Here is a 9,600-nt window from a genome sequence, read left to right as displayed (position 1 = left end):
AATACCGGACCCCAAGTCGGCATCGAGCTCTAAAACTAATGTCGACCAATACCGAGTCCGATCAAGATCGAGCTCATATACAAGAATCGTTACAGCCGCACTAAAGGAGAGAATCTCAACGAGAATTAGGGAAAAACTGATTTATCACTATGTATTTTCAATTATATCTAAAGTGGGATCGCCCCACTATAAAAGGGATGGCTATATTTTTGTAAATGATGAAGTTTGGCATACATTGTAACTCAGATATCATTCACTCCCATATTGAAGAATTATCCTTTTTTTAGCTTCATAGATTGATTCATCTTGCTTAATCCATAAATCATCATCTTTTCAACTTTGCTTATTTTTATTCTTTCGATATTTCTATTTACTCTTACGATTTGTATCAAGTTATACCACATACCCTTAGAACTATGTACAAATTCAACTCTATTCGTTTTTCGGGTAAACACTTATTTTTTTGTTTTTTACCCGCTAAACCATATACTTGAGCCAAGTCATGCTCTCTAATGTGCATTTTACCAAATAACATGTTCTTCAAGGACCTATACAACTTGTTAGACTATGTTGAATTGCTGAATTTGTCGATACATAGTTCCTACAAAACCTGCAGTAGCATAAAAAAAATATTAAGTTTGCAGGAGTGAACAATTCAAAATTTTGGCATTGCTAAAACCCAAATTACATAAAAGAAGTTATGCACTATCACATCATTGCTAAAACTCAAATTACATAAAAGATGCAAAAGGAGGACCAGACAGCAGCCTAATAGAAAAACGTACAGGCCAAGATGGAAACTTTACCACGCCATATAAAAAGAACATAAAACTTTGCAAGGTTCATCTCAACCTTGTTAAGTTTCGACCTCGAGAAATAGTTGTGCAGCTTGTAATTAAGTCACCAATGTCATAGGTGAGATGATCATGATCTATTGTGAATTTTCCTAAAACATCAAAAAGATCGCGGTCTTTCCCTGGACCCTGCATAAACGCGGGATGCTTCGTGCATCGGACTGCCATTTATCTTATTACTACCAAAATTCATCAAGGTATAGCGTAATGAGAGTTTTTATATAGTAAGCATAAATGGAGCCACAACAAACAAATCAGTGATTTCATCAATTTTTACTCAATATAAAAGCTCTCTTGCTTTTCATTGTCAAAATTCATGCAAGTTTGCAAACCATAATGCATTAAATATTTGAATCTTCTAAATGTATTTATGTTTAACCTCACTATTACACGTGGTTATGAGCATTATTCACATGTTAATTAGTCTCTTGATGTCAAGTGACAGGAAATACTTACAAGGTAAGAATTATGCACAAGAGGAATATAGGCAAATACTACTCAAAAAAAAAAAACATCAGGGTAATCTATATGATATTAATTGTTACCTATCATGACTGGCATTTTTAAACATGGTCAAAAAATTAGGGATTATGACAATAAATCAGCTTCAGCAATTAAACAGAAGGCTAAAGATATCACTTAAGTTCAACAAATGTTATCTCAACGAGAAATAGTTAACAAAACACATATTTCTCCCATCAATATAATCTTTCAACAGAAGTAGGTTTCAAGGGGTTAACTAACATTGCAAGGTTGAGATCAATAAGTTTCAAGGAAGACTAACTTGAGTCTCTGAATAGTAAGAAATCTTTATAGTGACATTTTCTCTATGTGAGACAAGTTAAAAAGCTGACACAACTATGAAAAAAGGGCTACCTCTGTCAGTGTTCTTCCTCAGTAGTCTCCTGAACCTCCCCAACAGGCTCTTCCCCTGCAGTTATCTCAAGATCTAGCACGTCTTTCAGCGCCATAGAGAGGACTGGGAGATTCTTCTCAAGAATCGATATGAGTCCCTTTCTAGCTAGTTGCCTTTGATAGGCCAGTTTTTCTCTTATCAAGACCCTAGCTTGTTTCTCCATGTCCGCTTTTGCCTTCAAAATAGCTGATGTGAAACAGAATTCTGAATCTTTTTGGGATTTCGAAATTTCATCTCGGATATTATCCCACAGTAGTTTCTGTCCCAACATCACCATGAAGGTGGGTATCTGAAACAGACAAAAGAAAATACATTAACATTTGAAAATACATTTGATAACTGAATGTATACTAGCCACTGAAACTAACCAAGACTACAGCAACATTTTTCAAGGTGATGGTAGTTTTTGCAGCCACCGTATAGATAGGGATCGGTTTCACTGGCTTCTTATATCGCCAAGTCTTAAATTTCGCGTCTTTCTCCTATACAAATTTCCCAAAGCGAAGCATTATGGGGTGAGTTTTTCCCGTCTTTTCAAATTTGTCAGCCAACTTACCCAGAATAAACTACAAAACAGGGTTGTAAGGCATTGTAGTGTTTGAGATTGGAAGTTGGGTTGCTGTACTGTTTGAGACTGTAAGTTGGGCCGCCGGAAGTTGGGTTGCTGGAACCCTAGTGGAGAAGCGCACCAAGATAAAATGACATTCGCGTATTTGATATATCAAAATGGGGTCTGAGGGTCTCGGGTCAGATACCGGCCACTATTTAAAATATGACCAGCATTTGTATTGCGAAATAGTGCAAATGATTTGGCTTCCTTACTTTTGTTTGAGAGAACGTGGAAAGTGGACTTCGCAATAGACTAGAGACATTATGTAGATTTGTTTTCGGCCAAATATCACTTTTAGCTCGCGACCGAAATTATTTATATGTCTGATAACCACAAAAATATATAAAATTTATATATTTTTATATATAACATACAAACTATATAGATATGATTATTATTTTGAGAGCGGCTATACAATGTCATTTTCTCGTATCATTTTGAGATCGGTTATACAATGTCATTTTCCCTTTATTCTTTCCTTTTATTCATGCATATTTCTTTTCCTTTTTTATCTTATATATCATATTTCTTATATCTTTCACATATTTCTATATACTAGTCTTAGGATACACGCGTTCCGCATGTAACCCATCTCAACGAGTATAATATTTTAAAAATTATAATGTGTATGTGATGACCCAAAATATCATCTTTAAATTTAATAATTTTTTCTGTGCTCTGAGACCTCAAATAGCACCATTCAACTTTCTTCGACTTGCGTGCGCAGTCCGTAAATTTTTTCAAAAAGTTTTTATGTGAAAAATTAATTAAAATATAAAATAGAGCTTTAAAACTCAATTGGGTTAACTTTGGTCAATATATTTAGCAAACAGACCCGAGTTAGTGTTCTGACAGTTTCGATAGGTCTGTATCGTGATTTGGGACTTGGGCGTATGCCCGGAATCGTCTCTAGCTCGAATTATCGCATGTTGTCAAAATTTTGAAGTTTAAAGGCTTAATGACTTTAAAGAATTAGACCAATATTTGACTTTATAGATACTGGGTCTGTATTTTGATTCTGGAACCCGGTATAGCTCCATTACTATATTTATGACTTATCTGTCAAATTTGGTGAGAAACGGAGTTGGTTTGATGTGATTCAGACGTCCGGTTGTTAAAATAGAAATTCTAAAGTTTTCTTAAAAATCTCATTTGATTTGGCGTCTGATTCATAGTTCTAGGTGTTAAATTGGTGTTTTGATCGCGCGAGCGAGTTTGTATGAGGTTTTTGGACTTGTGTGCATGTTTGGTTTGGAGCCCCGAGGGCTTGGGTGAGTTTCGGACGAGCTTCGGACCATTTTTGTTCAAGAAAACATAGCTGGAATTCTGGTGCTTCACAGTACTGGTTTCTTTCTATGCGATCGCGTGACTATGTACGCGATCGCGAAGGCTTAATGTCATTGATGAAAATTTAAACTATGCGATCGCATAGTAACGTCCGCGATCACACAGTGACAGCAGACAAAGCACTGCGAACGTGAGGGCCAAGCCGCGTTCGCGTAGAAGGAATGAGGCAGAAACTGAACCACAAAATTTTTACTACGCGATCGCGGAAGGCTAAGAAATTGTACTTCGCGTTCACATAGAGAAAAAAGTTGGGCAGCCAAAAATATGCTTCTCGATCGCATAAGGTAAAATCTAGGCAAACAGAACTTAAATTCTGAAAATGGGATTTCGTCCCATTTTCAATTTTGAGCTCAGGTAAGACGAGTTTTTGGCAATTTTTACGAGAAAATATTGGGGTAAGTGTTCCTTATCCTATATTGATTATATTTCATGATTCCATACTCATTTACATCATGAATCTGTGAATTTATGGAGGAAAAATCAGATTTTTATAAAATCTTCCAAAAATATAAAATTAAGATTTGAAGGTCAATCTGATGTCGGAATTCGATAATTTTGTATGGTTGAAATCGTATCGCAATGGGTGTTTGGTTTTCGTAAGTTTTTTTCGAGATTCGAGTCGTGGGTCTCACAGTCAATTTTTAAAATGAATTTCGGATTTTAATCTGAAAAATTAGTAAATTCATATGGAATTAATTCCTACGATTTGTATTGAATATATTGAATTATTTATGACTATATTTGAGGATTTCAGACACTAATTCGTGAGGCAAGGGTGTATTGAAAACTTGAATTTAGTTACAAAGCGAGGTAAGTGTCGTAGTTAACCTTGACTTGAGGGAGTAAGACTTATTTATCTATTTGCTACGTGATTTAATCTGCGGGTACAACGTATATGTGAGGTAACGAGTACTTATGTGTTGTGATTGAGTCAAAGCATGCGGGTGGAATTTGTTTATTGTGAATAATTACCTATTTGATTAAGATATTCCTGTTTAAGTTTATTATCGTTTATTTGATCATTATTCGTTAAATTTTTATTCATTTAATTATTGTTGAATATTGTGGAAGGTGAAGTCGGTATTCTGGTATTAAATTGATTGATATGTGTATATTCTCGCATTTAAATACTCTTCCGAATTTATATTATTAATTTCATGGTAAGGAAGAGTGTAAAAACACGAAGAGTGATGCTGTGTCATTTTTATTATTTGTAATATCATTATCATGGTAAGAAAGAGTGTAAAAGCACGAAGGGTGTTGTCGTACCATTTGTGAGTGTAAAAGCACGAAGGGTGATACCGTGTCATTTTCAGAGAGTGTAAAAGCACGAAGGGTGATGCCGTGCCAAAAGAGAGTTAAAGCACGAAGGGTGATGTCGTGTCAATTATTATTATTATTTAATTATCAGTTTATGAGAGGAATGAGAGTAAACGCACGAAGGGTGGTGCCGTGCCATTTTCATATTATCAGTTGCTCATTTTATTGTTGAGGAATTAATTGGTTGTTAAGTGATAATTCTCCTGCTGAAATTTTTATATCACCCCCTTCGCATATTCTCTCCCAAATTTATAAACTCTTATTTACTGTTTTATTGTTGCTTCACATTTGTATATACATGTATAGATTGTTTACGTGTCCTGTCATAGTCTCGTCACTACTTCGTCGAGATTAGGCTCGACACTTACGGAGTACATGGGGTCAGTTGTACTCGTACTACACTCTGCACTTCTTGTGCAGATTTTGGAGTTGGTCCCAACGGCGTACCATAGACGTGCTCGAATTCAGCTACTCAGAGGAGACTTGAGGTATAACTGCACAACGTTCGCAGTTCTGAAGTCCCCTTCTATCTTATCTTAGTTGTGTATTATCTTTCAAACGGCTTGAATTTTATTCAGACCTTTATTTGTATTATTCTAGTAGCTCGTGCACTTGTGACATCAGATTCGGGGATGTATTTTGATAATTCGGTATTTATGATCTTTCGCACTTTATTTCAGTAATTGACTTCTATTTAATTTAATTTGCTTAAAAATAGTTAAGATTATTTTAAACTTCAGCTTGCCTAGCAAATGAAATGTTAGGCGTTATCATGATCCTGAATGTGAGAATTTCGGATCGTGACAGTGTATGAGTTTATAAACTATATATTAAGCAAGTATAAATTTCTGAAAATGATGAATATTGATCTTATTTTACTAGATCAAAAAAATTTAGTATCTCTTTGATATTGTGATAAAGCCCAACCACATCCCCCGTAAAAGTTTCTTTCATTGTCTTTGTACTATATCATGATAGAATTTATTAATTAATATACGAAAGTAGAATGCTTAAATAAAATTTTAATAATATAATGCGTAGTAATTAAAAAATCTAAACAAGGTTGAGATTTTTTCCGGCAGCAACCTCTTATTATTTCAAGCCTTAGAATTGGTTTAAGTCAAGGCAAGATGCATTTCATTCAATATGTCGAGAATTTCAACAGAGAATTAGTTTCAAATATATGATTGATCAACATACTTTACTTCTATGGAAAACAAGTGAAAAATAACCTGAGGTACCAACTAATCATGAACCTTAAAACTTGTGTTGTAAGATGACTTCAGATGCCTCAAACATTTCTTTTCTTTAATAAGGTATGAAAATTCAAAAGTCTCAAATGTCGAGATAAAAGAATTACAAAAGTTTAAAGCGGGCTGGGTAAATCCAAAAAATGAAGTATTTTAAATTTTTAATCAGAGAAATCAATCATCCATGTCACACGACATATGCTTGAATTCAGGAAAGTTTCAATGTGAAACATTGAATAGTGACAACTGGCAAATCAACAATGATAAACACTCAAAGTACACTAGCATTTCAACAATGTTCGAAAGTTGTGATGCTTGGGAGGAAACAATCTTACGTTGGTTAACATTTGATATTTGGGAGGAAATGGTCTTGAGTTGTTTAGCATCCAAGGCGAAAACCTTTCCTTTTCTCAACAAGCCAATCTCCTTTAGTAGTGTACCAATCACTATATATTCATACAAAGTCCTGCACATATCAACAATGTATATCATTCAAGTATTAAAAAATTTCAAAGGACTTTAGTAAGTCTATAAGCCTTCCTTGAATAATAGCTTACCATCCCGTGGAAAAAACATTAAAGACAATAAAAAGTAAAAATGCGAATTAGAGGCTCAATTTGTGCTACCGGTATGTTTCAGAATATACCCAACAACTGAATCCCACTAAAAAGATTAATAACCCGATAAATATTTAGCAGGTTCAAAATTACACAATTGGTAGATACCTCTTCAAGTTTTTAAGACAAATCTTGCGCCATAAACCAAAGGTTTTCTAGCCAATAATCCCAAGGATCTGAGTCACAATTGATAAAACCAGGAAGTGATTTTCATATGGTCCCTAAAGGTATTTAGAGCATCACTTGCGTACACTCCATTTTAATACTGGTATCTAATGCCGATTCCTTGAATTAGCATTTTACCAATACAAAATCTCCACACCATAAATAAATTTCCTCAAAAAGAAAAAAGCATGGAGAAGAGAGGAAAAAAGAAATTCCAGCAAGAACAATATAATTACAAATAATTTCCAACATCCTCCTTCATTTCACGATACCAATCTTGGAAAATATTATTGTGATGACCCAAAAATGTCATCTTTAATTTAAACATTCATTTCTGTATTTTATGAAGATGTTGGGAGCTTACCTGCTATGAGTTATGTATTACCTGAATAGTTGATGTTAATGTCGTTCATTTTCTAGAAATATATTGCTTATGAGGCCACTGTTAATATTGTTTTCATGTTATGTTATGTTGATTGGATTATGTATGTGTTGTTAGGATTGGTTTCTGGGATTCTCTGGCAGGTGGATAGGCCCAGTTATAAAGGATACTCTGGCGAAAGTTCTGGAGATTTTGGAAGTTAGTAAAATTCGAAAAATTGAAATATGCGAAAGAAGAGATAAGTTATGTTATGTGTTTGGGAGCGGACTCTACTTCTCATTCGAGAACTATTAAAATGATGGACACCTATTGGATATGATAATAAGTGTACGAGGCATATTATAAGTGATATGGAGTCTAAGAAAAGTCCTAAGTCTAAGCCAAGTTGGAAAATTTCATAATAGACTAAAGTTGTAAATGAGTACGCACACGACCAAACTTTGGACGAGCATATCTACATTTAGATAATCGTATCTACATACATATAAGGATTTATGTGATGGATGTCCTATAAAATTAAAGTCTCTTTGAGTCTAGTTTCTAACGCTTCAAATCGTTCATCATTTGGACACTCCTACGAGAAGTTATGACCAAATTACCAAACGCTGGCAGAATTTGTACTACCGCGCCGCGCCTATGGGAAATTCCAGAACGCTCCGAAATTTCATTTCCAGACACTTTTTGTATAGCCGCCCCGCGCCCCACGCGCCGCGGCTATACAAAAATGGGTTTTTATGACCCGAACCCCATTTTATTTAACTCGATTGGGGTTCATTTTTGGGGCAATTTCTGGTGTTTTAGAGAGAAGGGAGAGTGATTCTAGAGAGAGGAAAGGGGAGAACTAAAGATTCACTACTCTTCCTTGAATCAAACCTTGAAATCGCTTTAAAGGGTTGCTAAGGCTTCAAAGAGGTAAGAATTTCTTTTCCCAATTCTTCAATTTCGAAATCCAACTAGAAATGGGTAATTAGTAAGATGATTCTTGAATGTGAGAGTATTAGTTATACATGCTTGTACCAATAAGGTTTTTGGGAAGATTGTTGAGTTCAAATGGGTAAAGATTGGGTTGAAAATAGTAGAAATCTTCAAAGACTTTAATTGAGGATTTGAAAGGCAATCCGATGTCGGAATTCGATAATTTTTGTATAGTTAAACTCGTATCGGAACGGGTGTTCGGATTTCGTGAGTTTTTCCGGGATTCGAGGCATGGGTTCCACTGTCGATTTTTAAAATAAATTTTGGATTTTAATCCGAAACATTAGTAAATTCATATGGAATTATTCCTATGATTTGTATTGAGTATATTGAATTATTTATGACTAGATTTGAGGATTTCAGACACGAATTTGCGATGTAAAGGTTTATTGTAATCTTGAATTTGGTTACAAAGCGAGGTAAGTGTCGTGGTTAACCTTGACTTGAGGGAATAAAACCCTTAAATTATTTTTTATGTGAAATGCATGTGAACGACGTATAGGCGAGGTGACGAGTGTCTATGCGTCGTCAAATTAATTATTTGCATAATTACTTGAAAAATCATAAATTATTTTAAATCATGAACTAATTATTATATTAATTATTTCTCTCGTATTCTTTGCTCAATATCATGCATTGAATCCATGCTATAATTGTTACATACTTATTTGATTTATGTGACTTAATTTTCACTTGACGTTTAACATACTAATTATTAAAATACTTATTACATCTTTAATTTCCGCAATTAACTGCTACTTGTCATCACTTATTTCAAATAAATCATAATTATTGTATGCTTGTTGTCTTATAATTTTATATTAATTGTTGCATTTATTGGAGTAATTTCTTTATAAGAATTGGTAAATGAATATATTGGAGGAGCAGGTTGCACGCCGCAATGGAAATGAAAGTGAATATATTGGAGGAGCGGGTTGCACGCCGCAACAGAATTGATTTAAATGAATATATTGGAGGAGCGGGTTGCACGCCGCAACAGAATTGATTGAAATGAATATATTAGAGGAGCGGGTTGTACGCTGCAACAGAATTGAATATGAATATATTGTGGGATCGGGTTGTACGCCGTAACGAAAACTGATTCAAATAATAATTGATTATGACTGCCGAGTCGGCTTTAACTGTTGAAAAGAGACACCTGTT

General features: G+C 34.5%; 1 long non-coding RNA gene across 1 annotated transcript; it reads right to left on the bottom strand.

Moving 5' to 3' along the window:
* Positions 1–213: 213 nt before the first annotated feature.
* LOC107811932 (uncharacterized) lies at positions 214–2,570 on the bottom strand. Its single transcript, XR_001654029.2, has 3 exons — positions 2,139–2,570; positions 1,731–2,059; positions 214–610 (listed from the first exon to the last, which is right to left on the bottom strand). It is a non-coding gene; the product is annotated as an uncharacterized LOC107811932 (long non-coding RNA).
* Positions 2,571–9,600: the final 7,030 nt, after the last annotated feature.

Source organism: Nicotiana tabacum, chromosome 2, assembly GCF_000715075.1.
Source record: "Nicotiana tabacum cultivar K326 chromosome 2, ASM71507v2, whole genome shotgun sequence".
NCBI lineage: Eukaryota > Viridiplantae > Streptophyta > Magnoliopsida > Solanales > Solanaceae > Nicotiana > Nicotiana tabacum.
This window is presented reverse-complemented; position numbering and strand designations above follow the sequence as displayed.